The sequence below is a fragment of the Pholis gunnellus genome (genome assembly GCF_910591455.1).
Source record: "Pholis gunnellus genome assembly, chromosome: 9".
NCBI classification, from domain to species: Eukaryota; Metazoa; Chordata; class Actinopteri; order Perciformes; family Pholidae; genus Pholis; species Pholis gunnellus.
In genome coordinates, this window is record NC_136535.1 from 9,415,095 (window position 1) to 9,431,415 (window position 16,321).

General features: G+C 41.4%; 1 protein-coding gene across 2 annotated transcripts in view; it reads right to left on the reverse strand.

Moving 5' to 3' along the window:
* Nucleotides 1-16,321, reverse strand: part of stard13b (StAR related lipid transfer domain containing 13b) — a gene marked incomplete at its 5' end in the record, with an annotated part of 60,402 nt that overhangs the window by 28,602 nt on the left and 15,479 nt on the right. The gene's annotated exons all lie outside the window — the stretch shown is intronic.

A 16,321-nucleotide genomic window follows, 5' to 3' on the forward strand; every position in this document is an offset into this window, starting at 1 on the left:
ACACACACACACACACACACACACACAAACACCTGCGTTCATTCATACTGTAAAAAGAATCGCTTCAGGTGTCGGATTCTAAGAAAGTGAGTGGCAGCATGTTGGCAACAGCGCCTACACCCTGAACCCACTTCTGTGTTTTCTTCTTCACTCTCCGTCTAGACGGAGAAATTCACTAAGTGCATCGTACGTATCGTGTTACGGAATCAATCACCCGCTGCTATGCAACATCATAATGAATGAGATTAATGGTGTTTTCGTGTCTGTCTGCACTCAAATACCTCGGCGGGGATTGTGAAAGAGATGCGAGATCGGCAGCATTCCCTTTGGATGTCCCTGTGTTTAACTTTGTGCCGCATGCCATGAAGAAATGGCTGTGGCGTGTCCTTAGTGGGAGTGTTATGTGTCAGGCACAGTGACTCCAGCCCTTATCAAACTTGTTCCAACACGCCTCTGTCTAGCTTTCACAGCTCAACTACTATACAGCATGGCAACCGGAATCCAGACTCACATTACAAGCAGACAAACATATACCGAGGCTCCGTTAGATGCCAGTTAGACAGCCCGGATTATACTGTTCATCCAAATAAAGGCAGAAATTGTTGCTGCGTGATGACAAACTAAGCCGTGTTGAAATGCAATTGTTGTGCGGGCGTTAAATGCATGTCCAGTCTTCATTCAGTCGCCGCCCCAGCACTCAGCTTATAAACCAGATGTGATTACAAAAGGGAAAACTTAAATTCTGAATCACGGTCTTGAAGGCCACAGATGACGAGTACGGAGGAAGTCGAGTGGGGTTTAGACACTCCTCTGAAGTGGTTTTGATTCAGCAGCAGACACATGTAATCTGGCCTGGGCAGTTGTGGCTCTGCCGTGTCTATGTTTCCTGTGGTTAAGGCTTAAGAATAGCCCCAGTGTGACTGGAGATTTCCAACTCATGATCCACCAAATGTCTGAATTCTGAGCTCAGTTCTGGAAAATGAATCACGCTTTTAATACTGCGAGATCGGTTGAGCTGCTGTGCAGGTAACCCGAAGCGTTTAAGAAGCCCCTGCTATCCGGCAGACGAGGTGGCAGGTGCTCAACGGGAGACCTTTTACCCACTGTAGCTGTGACTCAACTCTGTGAGGATCACTCCATGCGTAACTATTCAGACCTTAATCTCATGTGAGCAAGAACTCCTCCAGCAGCTGCGTTTAACTAGGTTTTCCCCAAAACATAGCTGTGTCCCAGTATATTCTCGCCCTGCATATTATTAACTAATAAGTAATAGTAAAGTATATTAACTATGACTAAAAATAAATAAATAAATAGTATATGGGAGGGGGAGGGTATGCGTCTTGCATTACACTTGGGGGGTTAATAGATTTCACATAAATTTAAATATAGTGACCGTGTCATGATTTCCAATTATGTGAGGGATGGTTCTAGCCAAGCGCTTTGACTAACATGGCTGATTATAACTGCGGAGTAGAATTTACAATTCATTATGAAACACAATGACTGGCTGCCTGCTCGTCGATGATCTCAACAATGAATCTATATCAGTATGTGGCGCCTGCTTTCTGTGACAGTTAATGCCTATTAATCACACAGGAGTAGATGAAGCCCTCCGTGTCCTTTTAAACATTTGCTCACTGCGGAGTTAACTTCAACAAAGCAGCAGGATACAGACCCAAACGATAATGTGTCACGCATAGGCTCCACACTTCTTATCTGATGGATTGACAAACATAATTTAAGTCCAACAGGTCGGAGCGTATGCTTTGGTGTGCAAAAAGATTTAACGCGTCTCTCTAAAAACTATAGATATGAATACTTGACTGCAAATAGACCACCATCTGTGATTTGACACACATTACTTTCCTCGTTGATTGGCCATATCATCTATGATGAGCGAGAAATGAGCTGTCAGGGGTCGAAAACACCTGACCTACATTTTGTACCAATACAGTATTCCACCCTCTGATTTTCTTTGAATCTGTTTTGGAAATTAGTTTTTTCCTCTCAGCCCAAGATATTACGTCAGCCTTGGATACAGCCTATATATATATATATATATATATATAAGTTAAGTATAAGTATTCACATAACTTTCAATCAATCTGTCAAGCGAGTCAGGTGCGTCATGTCTATATGTGTCCTCTTGTTCGCTGTGTTTATAAGCAAGGCCTCAGGACTGAGACTGCCAGATGTATGGCACTCCTATCACTGAGATACATACTGTACTGTACATGGACGCGAATGCCAGATTTATGTGTCAAATATCCAAACAATGCAGGACTCATGCCTCAGCAGGCTGCACGGCTGAGCCGAGCATGAATCAAACTTCCTGCGCACATTACAACAACCGTGTGTGAAGATTTACCAGCAGCTTTGAATCCTGTTAAACAAAGCAAATGCAGTTGGTCTCGAGTCTATTTGTATGAAAATGAGCACTCAAACTCATCCTGATGAAGACAGAGCTGTTTTGTAATTCATGTGACTTTCCCACACCAGGAGCTGATGTGGTCAAAACACAGCACCTAGTGGTAGACCTAGGTTACTGCACACATGATTTTTACTTTTCACACACACTCTAAAGACCTTTGACAGAATCAGTGCATAAATCTCTACATCTTCAGTTTCAAATGTATCCCAGAGTAGCTTTAAAGCTGAATCCAGAAAATATTCGCACTGTATAACATGTCACATATATTTGTTTTCTACCCCGATATTCTTTAAAGCAATATCTTGCTATATTGAGTTAAATACTCTAATCTGCAGTCCGAAACGGCAGCAGAAAATAGAGGGTTCTAAAAAGCTTATGCATAATTTCCCTTCACATTATGGAGGAAAATATATTGGCTGTTTGAAGAGGCTTGACTTGGAATTAATAACTATACATTTCAGTTGTCCGGTCCTCCAGCGAGACAGGTGATCAATATGTAAAGAGCATTTCATTAGAGCCACAATGCTAGAAAACTGCATGGGTTCAGAGAGAGAGAGAGAGAGAGAGAGATAGAGAGATAGAGAGATAGAGAGATAGATAGATAGATAGATAGATAGATAGATAGATAGATAGATAGATAGATAGATAGATAGATAGATAGATAGATAGATAGATAGATAGATAGATAGATAGATAAATAGATAGATAGATAGATAGATAGATAGATAGATAGATAGATAGATAGAAGGTGCTCTGTGAACACGTGGATACCTTTAGACCAAAATTCAACTGGAAAATGGAACTATATCGTCCACTCTCAGTCAGCTTTCACAAACTTTCCATTTCACAGGGCACACATTACTCCTCAGCGCCACTCTGCGGCACTTCCAGGCGAGTGGTCACAGATAATGCATAAAATGAACACTGTACAATAGCATGAATTTCCTACACGTGTGCAAAGGGCTATAAATTGATGATACTGATTCTGTACTAGAATCACATACTATCCATTGTGATGCATTATACATATTTTCAAAAACATAGCTCAAAAGACACAAGACTAAAACTTACAGCATTCCCTTTTAAATCTTCATTTAAAGTCCTTTAGAAATCCATCTCCAAAAGTCGTCCAGTTTTTTCTCTCCACATAAAAGAAAATGCACTTGGACCACTATATGATAAATATGAGTTAAAAGCAACATAGAACTCGGCGGGATTTAGTTCACAACTCAACTTCAATTCTCAATAGAACTTACAGAGACACATTTTAATATTTAAAACGCAGCGCACTGGTCATGCACTTCGAATATTGATCTATTTCAGGATGAATGTGTGTTGCACTGCACCTCGCTACCCGCTAATTAGAGGGAAAGAAAACTGCATTTTTGTTTCTCAACGTTTCCCCTGTTGCACCACTTTAATTAATGACAGCTATGGTGCACACTATGAACGCTATCCTCATTCACTGCTATCCGAAATGACCTAATAAAATGAGTTGACCTTAAGTTCCATGCTGCGGTGCTGAACCCACCACTACACTCTTTCAGCGGAGCGACCGGTGGTCTGCAGCGCGGCGGCGGGCTACTGACCTGCCAGTCTCCGCTCTCTGACATTCTTCCAGAGTAAATCCCAGGCTTTGGATGTGGAGGTCCGCAGCTGCTCGCTGAAAGAACGCCGGAGCTTCAGTTTCGCCGAGTTTCTTCTAGATGTCATCGCAGATCCTCCACTCGGACATAATAACACAATCCTCTTCGTCCACGCACAAACCAGTTGTGTTAAGGTCTCCGACAGAACGGCACCTTTCCGTTTCCCGGTGATAAACTTTGGTTCTACTGCAGCAGCAAAGCTGACTTTGGTGCCCGCTCTTCAAACGCAGTTGTCAACATTTTAGGGATAAACCAAATAAATATTTTCCTCTCACGAGTAAAAGTAACAAAGTGATTGTAAAGCACCAAGACAGAGTTTCACACTTCACACCAGATGTGTGTGCGTGTGCGTCTGTGTGTGTATGTGTGTGTATGTGTGTGTGTGAAGGGATTCACGCACAGCGAGCGCTACACTGCCGTGATACCTTCAAATGCTGCAGGAAATAAGGGAATTACCAGCTGAGCACATATATGATCCACCCAATAAGTTGCCTATGAATGGAAGGGAGGGATGGACAGCTTGTAGGACTGATGGTATCGACATATGGTGAAATATATCATATATGAATAAATATATAATTACATAGCAGTTTATAATTGCTATTTTGTACGATATGTGAATATTTATTAGGCTATTGATGATATATGAGGGTTATTGAATTTCTAGCCTTTGTTGAATATTATGTCACACGTTATGACCCATCAAACATCACCAATTTTGTAAGGTTACACCGTGGCAATATTTAATTTGCCCTAAAAGATCACCACGAGGATGCCTCTATACATGTTCTGTCAAGGATATGTTAACACTGATGGTTCCTGTGTGATTATTGATCTCAAAGAACACTAAAGGAACATTCCGTGAAGGTTTCTATGACCATGCAATGTTATAAAAAACATTTTAGACCTACATCTCACGGCATTGCTGTAGATACAGTATGTTAAGAAAAGTCTTCTTGAGAACCATATTCATGTTTTTTATACTGGGAAAAAAATAGGGCACTTTCAAATGTTTGCACCCCCGTCCCGAGTAACATATATTCTCAGTAAAAAAAGAAAAAGAAAAGACAATTAACAACGGTGAAATAATAAATATAGATTAGTGATTACAGAGGAAAAAAGTAAAAGAAATACAAATATAAAATGTCCATGAATGTTTCTTATATAAGACGTGTGCAGTTACCCTTCATATAGACTACAGTTCATTTAGATTACAACAAAATATGTTGTAATGTAATAATGCTGTGATGCAAGAAACAATGTCTGGATAGTATGTCCAATGTCAATTTCCCATAACTTTTTGTTTAGACCAAAAAGGCTTCCAACAATTCAAATCTAAGACTCTGAAGTAGGAAATTGGAAATATACATAGAGCACCTGAAGGCATCACAAGCTGCAAACGCTCAACAGCCCACATACACACACGCAGCTCTCAAATAACAGATTACAAAACTGAGCAATCACTTTCTCCAGTCCAGCCGCTCACTTCATTATCATGCCCAAAACAATAAGACGTAAAAAGAAAAACAGCACTGCGGCATTACAGAAGTGTTCCATAATAGGGAATACTCTCAATAATACCTTGAGAATCACACCAACTTGAACGCATATATTATTGTCTTCTTTTAAACTATTGTTAAAGTGTTTCTTGGGTATCATTTTTACTTGCTGGTACTTTTTGTTTAGGTAATTCTCAAACAGTTGATTGACAGAGACCTATTTATTAACTATTATTAGGATTTTGACCTAAATCTCCCATCAGCAGGATGTCGTCTATTATTTTAAAGCTTAGCGAAGGTTCAGCGAGTTCTCCCCAGGTAGGTTGGAGAAGGTCAACCCTTCAACAGAAACATGGGTTCAGTTTCAGCACCATTTACTTTTGTTGTCACAATATCTTTCACCGCAGATACGGAACAGACAATAAAACCTCAGCTCATGTCCAAAGAATAAACATGATACAGTCTTCTACAGGGCTGCATACTAGACACCAGCTTCAGTAATGATTATACCATAATTATTTTAGGAATGTCCTCCTATTATTGTGTGCCCAATAAGGCAGCGCATGACCTAAGAGCGGTGATATCATATCAGCTGTCTTCATTTCTTGTTCGCCAGCTGCGATTACTGTTATAACAGGTTTAAAACCATTACACACACACAGAGGGACTGGCTGAAGATTGACAGTTTCTTAAATGAACAAGTCTCTGCTGACCTCAGTTTGCCCTCTCTGTATGAAGCTGAGCTAACATTACTTCATTTCAATGAGGAGATAAACCCCATTTGCCACCGAGCAGGACAGGTGATTTACAGATTAATACAAGGTCACACAGTGGGATATCTGAGCGCCATAAGAGTGTGCGGCTGAGGGGACAATATTAATGATTCCATTTCTTCTAAAACCAAAATGATGTGCAGCCAGGAGGAATAAGAGTGCCTCAGTGAAGGGCTCTGATTTGACTGGATCTGACATGAAAACATTGACACCTACATATTCCAGGTTAATAGACTCTGCTCAATGCTGAAGACAGAATGACAGAAACATCAAAGATTGTACCTTCCTATGAAGCAAAACATCAAAGGTTTCTGCTCATTTGCGGTGAGGAAACTAAATAATTCTCAGAGTGTGACAGCTTTTCATCTGCATTTGGATCTAACGGAGTTTGTCACCGTTACTTGTCACAGGAATGAAACAATGAGTGAGAAAACACGCAGGCCCTTCTTTGGGTTCAGTGTGGGTCACAGGGAGGAACCTGTTCACCAGTGATCATCATCATCACGTTGCTATTTTCAGCCTCACTTGTTGAGACCCCAGGACAGAAAACATGCACACTTGTCAGGAGAACCTGTTTCATTTGATCCTGGGACTTTTTAAGGAAGGGTCAGGGTCCGGCCGAGTCAAGCACCTTGTTTTACGCTGGTCATGTGAACCAGGAAGGTTACAGAGAAAAGGCTAAACACACTAACTACCACACACACTTTAACGTAGAACTGGTAATAAAACCATCTATTTTTGTCTCTTGACAAAAGGTGCAAGCATTAACTTACACATATAAGTTAATGACATTTTTCATAAAGAACCATTAAAACAATCTGTCCATCATTTTACAAATCCCTCGGTTGACATGGGTTGCTAACAGGATAATGAATGAGTGTAATAAGTTGAAAACGAAGTATCAATCCCCCGACAAGGCAGGAATGGACGGGCGGACAATACTGTCCCTGTCAGCCCACATGTGTAAAAGTGATGGAGGAAGCGCAGCAACAAGGCTCTGACCTCTATCGACATGAATCACCAGAGAGGTAAACACAGCCCACTGCTGGGCCTCTCCTCTCTTAGCCCAACAAAAGAAAACTAACTTGTACAATAAAGATGAGCATTATCGCTGCGAGGATCATTGTGGCGAGATGATGACTTAGCCTCTGGAGCGGACCTTGGCAGTGGAAGTAATAGCAGATGCAAGGAGAGGAAACATCAATCAGCTTGGGAATGTTTTCCCTTCGCTGACTCACCCACTTTGTTTGTTTTGGCCGGGCAGCTGAGAGAAAGCGCCCGTTTCCCCCAAAAAACTGGCACATTTTTTTGGTCTAGATTTTGGTCCACTTTCGCTTGCTATCTCCCTCCCCCCACAAACAGAGAAACAAACACATATTTATTTGTTCTCAAGTTATCTGAATTCCAGAGTTTGTGTGTGTCTATGCTGTGTCCGGGTCTGGTGACTGATGTGGAATGCTGCCCCGTAGCTGCAGTGGGAAAATCCCAGATGTGAGGAAACTGGTTTCTCCTCCGTGATTGGGTCATGTTGTTGGCCAGGAGGTCTTAGACCAGCCCCCCCCCCCCCAAATAGTCTGGGAGATTGCTCTTCCCAGCCTAATGGAAACAAGGCTCGGGGAGCGAGGAGTGGGGAGATCTCCCCTCCATCTCCACCCCGGCCCCCGAGGGCTCGTCCCAGGCATGTGCTATAAATTTCCTGACAATATATTCCCAAGTCCAGTTCATTTTTCCAGAGGAGCCACACATGTGGTGTATATCTGGGTTTAGATTATGGGGTTGGGGAAGGAGGGGCTGACTTTGGTCCCAATCCATTAAAGTGGCCACTAATTCTGTTTTCTTACAGGGCCGCGTGTTGGAACCTTTCTTCCCTCAGTGGAGGTTGTTCTTGACGGAATCATTAATTCCCAAACGGATGATCAACTACATGAAACCTGTTTTCAAAATAGAGATGAAACATTAAAAAAATGGCAAATTTTCACATGACTCACCCATAATGTGTATCACAATCTTCCCACATCAGCAGTTTGTTACAGAAGAGCTCGCAGGGGTCAACGTTTTTTGTATAAAGAGGCACGAGGAATGTAAAACTGGCATGACAAGCGTTCGTGGCTATTGTTTCATTGAATGACATAGCATGTAATGCTGTCAGGTCTGAATCTGTTAAGGCTGTGTTGCCCACAAAAATGCATGGGAAAACATTTACACCACTGTCCAGCACCTGGTTTCTATTAGAGCAATGAGGATCTAATCACAGAGGTACATTTCTCTCTCAATCACTCTCACTGCCTCCATTTCACTCTTTTTCTCACAGAGGTGGCAGACGGAAAACAAGCTCATGTTTTATTGATTTTAAGCCGTTTTAAAGCTGGTTTTAAGTCTCTTTTTTCACCAGGGACTAATTTCCATCACCTTTCTGATGATGTGAAATGCACACTTGGGGAATTTTGCTCCAAGGCATCTTCACAGCAATCACTGATAAATACAGCTGACAGGATAACTCTTCATAAATTACAGCTTACTGTAGCATGACATTGGCCTTTCAAACAGGAAGTCGATGTTTATATTTCAAGATGACCGTCGTCTCAAGAGAGAAACTGGAGTTAAGAGTCTGACAAAGACCAAAGGAGGAAATGACAGCTGTTTAAAATTAAAGTTTCCCCTCCTATGACAAATGTCTGATATATAAAATCCTTATGAAATGACAGTTTTAGCCCAAAGGTCTCAAACACATGATTCTCAAAATAGTAACCAAATAGAACATTTCCATCTAATAGAAACAAAACTGTTGTCAACATCTGTGTGAACACACAAAGTGTTCTCAGACCACAGGTTTACAAAATTCATTTTTGTTAGCAGCACAGAAGAAAACAATTAAAAAAAGAAATAAAGTGTTAAATAAAGTCTCCGGGTGGCAGCCTCCAATTCAGAAAAGTGAAGACAATGCGAAAGTGCTTTAAATTTGCATTATTTCTAATGACAGCAGCGACTCCTCTGGTTGCAAAAAGAAGTCAGATTGTATAGAAGTCTATGAGAAAATGACCCTACTTCACACTTCATTTATTTCCTCAGTAAACATAGTAAACATGAGTTTATGGTCTCAATCGGTAGTTTGAAGTCTTCTTCGATACAACATGATGTTCATTTAGTAAATTATGGTCCGGTCTGTAAGTTGTCTATGTTTTCGCTTTACAACTTTAACCCTTTCACAGTGTGTTTTCAGTTCATGAATGTCTTCTTCAGCTTTCGAGTGTACATAGCTCCACCCCCTCGTGTCACGTGGTTGCAAAATAACAAGATTGAGAAAACAAAGATGGCGATGGCCAAAAAACAAACTCAAGGATTCAAAATCGCAGTCTACATGGCGACGTCAAAGTGATTATGTCCACTTCTTATAAACAGTCTATACTCTACTGATAAAAAATAATGTGTTTGTGCTTTCATCATCTCTCTCTGAAACATCAGCAAATGAATGATAAGTTCTAATAATGATGCGTGTTTGGTTTCTCTGTCCAACAATTCTGCTCAACTCATCAGCCATGATAAGCTGGAAGTACAGTGCAGGTATTGTTTTCAAACTGAGATACAAACAGGTCCTGCTGGGCCCTTAACCTTTAATGCCGCCGAGCAGAGAGGATACAGGAAGTCTGCTCTGTCTCTGCCTGCTATTGCTCTTTGATTACTGAGCCAAATTGTTTAATCAGGTCTGAAACCACAAGAAAGCTGAAGTGCTACACTGCCCCGGGACAGAGCCTCTTTTAACGGCGCGCTGCCTTTTTTTGTTATCTCGGAGCAGGTGGAAGTGCACAGCTATGTAAATCTCCGGTAGCGTGGTTACTCCCGGCCTTGCTTCACTGCTGAAGGACACAGTGTTTGGTGTGAGCCGTGCCACGCGCTCGGCCAACCCGAGCATGGGGAAGCGAGGTGCTGCAGGCCCATCGGAGGAGCAGACGTTTTGCCTCCCTGCAACATCTGGAATCTCTGTGGTATATGTGGGAAATTTGGGAGGCCAATGTGGTTGCTGCATCTAAACCGACCCTACGGAAATGTTCTTGGCTTGGATACTGTGTGTGTGTGTGTGTGTGTGTGTGTGTGTGTGAGTGTGGGTGCGTGCATGCAGGAGCACTGAGGAACTACAAAGTGGAGCAGCAGACTCGATAAGGCTTTGGATGAGAAAGGAGTTATTGTTTGGATTTGTTTACCGCACAGTAGTGAGCATTCATAGCAAAGGTGCACGCACACAAATACACAGAAAAGGAGATATCAGGACTCCAGCCTGTTGACTGTTTAGTCACTAAGTCCTGGTGCATGCTCTTGAGGTAGTGTGGACCGTCCTGCCTCATTACTTCCTAAATCTGGTTTCTGCCATTCTTCTCAGTTGGCAGCTCAGTGCTGGACCAACCTGCTAGCTTTTGTGTTGCCTTATACACAGACACACACACACACACACACACACACACACACACACACACACACACACACACACACACACACACACACACACACACACACACACACACACACACACACACACAGTGCCTGTCCTCCTGTGACTGGCCTGCATCCTGACACGGCTGCCCACGTCTCTTTCCACTTAGTTTACAAAACCCAGGCCTAAATTCCTCAAGACACACACACACACACACACACACACACACACACACACACACACACACACACACACACACACCACAAAAGACACAGAAAACACTCTCACCTTGGTCGTTTTGAGGAAGTTGTTCCCCAAAAGGATTTATTGCTTCTTTTCTAATTGGCAGTGTGGTAATAATCAGAACAATAAATCTGTTTCCTTTCACCAAAGAACAATAAAACTGTCGGATAATACAGTTTCTGTTCAAATAGCTCTACGAACACAACGACACGATCAAACCAGATGATTAATACTTAGCAATACATTAGGACCGAACATGATGGTAATAGTTGAACACGATGATCTCATTCAGTAAAAGGGCCTTGAAGGCATTATTAAACTATATCATGGGCTATTTTATGTGCGATAGCTACAATAATTGCAATGAAAATGTTGAAATTGCAATAAAAACGTTAAAAGATTTCAGCGTACGTTAACCAAATAGTTTCTCTAATGTTTTCACAACCTTGACAAATTACTGTATATACAAAGAAAAGTCTAGAAATACTACCACCCGCTCCCCCCACTCTCTCCCTGTCAAACAGCCGAGTTGGCCTCTGCTCTCAGGAAACCACAAGTCATTTTCCATCTCTCCATGTGTGGAATTTTTCATGCACTCGTCATGCCAGCAGCACCCTTTATAGTCTGAGCTGGATCTACAAATGACGACTTGCTTATAAATTTAGCGCATGATGTCACTGATCTGGCACCTGTTAGCCGAACGGACAGACAACTAACGGTACGATCTCGTGAAAATTGATTTTCGTGCAGCTATGTGTAGGCTTTAAATCAAGGCGTTTCACAGCGTCCAGGGCTTTCTTTAAATAGTCAAAGAGCAGATGAAAATGATTTTCAAACATCGGGGTGGAAAAAATAAATGCTACGTTGCCTTTTCTTCTCAATGCTGAAGCCACTTCTAATGCGCCACACATATTCTTAGGGGTGACAAAGAGGTGAGACAGATTCATTGACACGTCTCCTTTTCAACCAAGTTTAAAAACTCCTTTGTTTCGATGACTCTTACATCATGGCTCTTGTCGTATACCCTTAACTAAGAAGACAGAGAAGAAGAAGGGTCTCTCTTCCCCTTAGTACTCTCAAACTAATCCATGTTGTCTTCTAGGCCTTCAAGGAATACATTGGTTCTTGTCAAATTTGTAATTTTTCCCTGTTAACCCAGAACGTCTTATTTATGTCTTTGCATGCAGTCTGATTGCTGGATGTTTATAACAGCGCCGCTCAAAAGTATGGGAATATAACTTAAAACTTCCAGAGAAGAACAGTTGTTCTGTCACTAATTTCACTTTTCACTCATATATCATGTTGAATAGTTGATGCACAGATTTACATGTGCTCACGGACACAGAAACAGTCAATCCAAATGATGATTACAATGCTGTATAAGGCTATAAGTATGTGGACACAACTTCAAATTAAGAGAAATGTGAATGTGATAGCAGCGAAGGACATTTTAGACAATAGTGTGTTTTCCACCTCCGCGTCAACAAATCAAAAGAAAAGTTTTTCCAAGTTTGGTGAGAAAGAACATGGACTGCACAGAACCTGACCTCAGCCCCATCCAACATCTTTGATCATGGGTTCAGATGAATGGTATCGCACAATTCTTCTACAATGATCTATTCCTTTAAAAAACATGAGCTAAGTGTGAACATTTTCTGTCTCAACAAAAAAAAAAATCATAATAAATACAGTACTGAGGTCAGAATCCAATAGAGACCAGTGAATACCAACAGAGTTTATAATCTTGTTACAGCTCACAACATCCAAAGTCTAACATGTTTTTGTTTTGTTTTGTGATGTGCATATTATGGTCTGTAACAGGCCTCCAGAGATAGAGAAAGAGAGACACTGCAGCTGCCTGAGGTCACTGTCAGCCTCCACCAGCAGGCAGTGACCCGGGGTGAGACTGAAGGGCTCTGGGAACAGCTGACAACCCTGCTGTAATGCATTAGTAGCTATAAACATTATATAATACACACTGGTGTTTCATCTATGGCTGGACTGGTGATTCATTTCACAACTACAACGCTGGAAAATGAAGAAATGTTTCACATAAATAATTAAAATGTTCACATTCTCATCAAATCATCTAATTTCCAGAATACGATTTGACATGTTTTGAGTTGCTGGAAGCAGCAAAACTGAACAGGGAAACCCACTATGGATAAACATACACTATAAAGAACTAGAGCAACTACAGACGCACTGACTTTGACATTTTGACAGACGATTCAAGGAAAAGTACATCTCACAATTCAATTGACCTCTTCCACGCACAATACTGCTCATCAACAGAAATGCTGCCAAAACAAAGCAACAATAAAAAAGATATATAAATCTCACCTATAACATTTTCATTTCATTAGAAACATTTGCTGCCAAGGGGGTACTACATTTACACATTTCTCTGGTTTTACATCCCACATATTCAATGTTTATTTCATCCCCCCCCCCCTTTTCACAGCCTGGAGCACTTGCCAAAGACACTTCTCTCAGTGGGAAAACCGTTTGCAGCTTGATTAGACAATCAATAAAAGCAGCTAGGCTGCATTTGGGAATCCATCATTTGACACAGCCACTGAAGGAAACATGGCTAGATTAAAACACTGAACACATCCCTTTTCCCTCTGTTCTACAGCTTTTCACTGGGAATCATTCACACCAATGTGTGAGGGAGACAGGGCTTAGCGTTACTTTCCTTACAAATAGAAAGAAGTCTCCAAGGGATTCGCAGAGGTTCCTCTTTGCTTTTCTTATAATCAGTAGCAGGAGATTTCCACATTGAAAGTAGATTAGCATATTTATTCAGAGAGAGGATCTGTGTAAACGCGCACAGTCTGTCTGTTTGAAAGCGCAGAGTGGGAAACTTCGTCCTGACAGTTCTGGGCCAGAGAGCGCTGTTTAAGCCTCACTTTCCCTCAGACTGGTGTTTGGGAAGGTGATGTTTATCATAACAAAGCACATGACCATTTATTTATGCAAGTTAAAAGTCACAGAGTTCTGCGTAACTGCTTCTCCTTGGACCCTGTCAATCTTTCCGTTTGTCTAACCTCCCCGCTGCACTCTTTATTTGACTGTTAAACACAAATACATTTACCAAATATACATGAAATCACAACCGTATCTATTACAAAATATTATGTCTGTCAACTAAAAACGTGTCTTAGGCCAGACGGATGAATGCAGCAACATCGTTCTTATATGTACTGTAACTCTGACAGAATGTGGAGCTCTCAGCGTTGCAATGTCACTGCGGGTTCATTAATTCTTTGATTAATGTCAGTCAAGGCAGCAGGATGACCGTAGCTCCCTCCTCTCACACCAGAGGAAGCCATTCATTTCCACACTGCAATTAAAGATACTGGAGGGAATAGATTTCTGTACAAATTACGCTGTGTGAGAGGGAATGAGGCACTTTTGGCCCATCATCTACTCAAGACTTGAAAAATGCTCTATACACGTTGAGTAATGCCTTCAGAAAATAAACATTTGAGAAGGAGGATTAAGCTCTTTTTCCTCCCTCCATAGACCAAATCTTCTCTGAGCAGATCCATATGCGGTTTTAGGATGGAGCTCTGGGTTTTGCTTTTTTTGCCTTAGGAAAAACAAAACAACAAGTCAAGTGGGCTAAAAGGTCTAGTGTTTTTTTTCCATAAATTCCTTACATAGTCTTAAATAAATAAAAACAAGAGGAAGAGCTTTGAAATCCCCCAAACTAGTTTTGAAAACTCTCTTCACTTTCTCAATCCTAAATGCTGCAGTGCTTACTATCAGTGTTGACTATGAGACAAACTGGCCATTGTGTAGCAGAATTCAAGGCTGTTGTAACCGCTGCAGAGCTGAGTGAACTGCAAAGTTAATACAAAATAAAACTCACTAATGGCTCCTGCAGGTTCCTTGTATGCATTAATGTTACATAACTTTGTATATGTATGCAAAATGTATATGTTTGCAGATGATGGCACTGAAATCACACTGCAAAACATGTTTTAAGATGCTAAAAAGATCACTTGTAGAGCTACCATGGAGCCCACACTGTCACTAACTGTACGTCTTGCGTCAAATGTTTGGGAAAAAAGGAAAAAGTGACCCCAGAGAGAAGCAGAAGGAACAGTCTTCAATAGGAATTTGAAGGATGTTTTTCGGTAAAAATGTAACGTTTTGCCGATGCTGCGCTGTAATTGGCCAGACTGCGTTCAAAGGCGGGACTAAACGAAGGATCAATTGGGAGCCTGTAAGATTCATGTTTTTTTTTATATTCAAGGTTTTAAATGGATACTCATTTCACATGTTGCTCTTTAATAGCTTGCTATTGTTTACCAGATTGCTTTATTTATGGACAGCTGTCGAAGGAAATGTGTGTGCTTGCAAAGACACTGAATGTGCAGACCCTGTGCATATGAGAGCAATAAAAAGACGCTGCACATTCAAAGCTCAGAATACCAACGGGTTTTCTCACTGCTGCTTTGCTATTTTGGATCTGGACCCAGAGAATGTGCTTTCCTCTCCTGGACAATGTCATTTTAATGAGGTGGACGGCATTGTTATGGACGATACTGAGAACCATCTGGCCACCCCGTATCCGTGTCATAAAAGAGGTCTCCTTAGCCCAGCTGTAAAATACAAACAGGGAATATCACACCTAATGTGTCTGACTCTCTGCCAGCTTTGTCCTTTTTTACAACATTCATCACTCTCATTCAGTTATATTATTATTAGAGTCCAGTTGACACCGTATGTTGATTTCATTAACTTCATGATTGAATAGAAAGTTGACGGCGACACCGTCTCTAGTCTGGTTTATTTCGGCCGAGACAGCCGGCTAAAAGAGAAAGCATGTGGCTTAATACGCAGCTTGCTATAAAAATCATAGGTTGGGAAAATAGAATGATGAATGCGTTTGAGGAGAATCTCATCGCCGTGTTGACAAACTTGTTGATGTTATTCACGGTGGTCTCACAATGGTTTCCAAGAATTACAGTCAGGAACGACCAGAGATCGGTCACAGCGCATATCTCATACACACCAGCAGACCACACATTAGTTAACTGCAGCATAAAAGTGACATGGAATATTTCCAGACCATAATGTCCACTTGTGCGTTACGATCATGCACAACAGAGGTCATGTGAGAGTGCAACCTGAGCCCAAAATGGCATCTATCCAAATCCCGCAGCTGCCCCCCAAGGGCCACATCACACAGGCCAAATATTTCCCCTCAGCAAAACATAAAACAATGATCTGGCACGCTGCCTAATTTTAACTGCATCCCGCCAAGTGACCAATACATAGAAGGCCTTTAA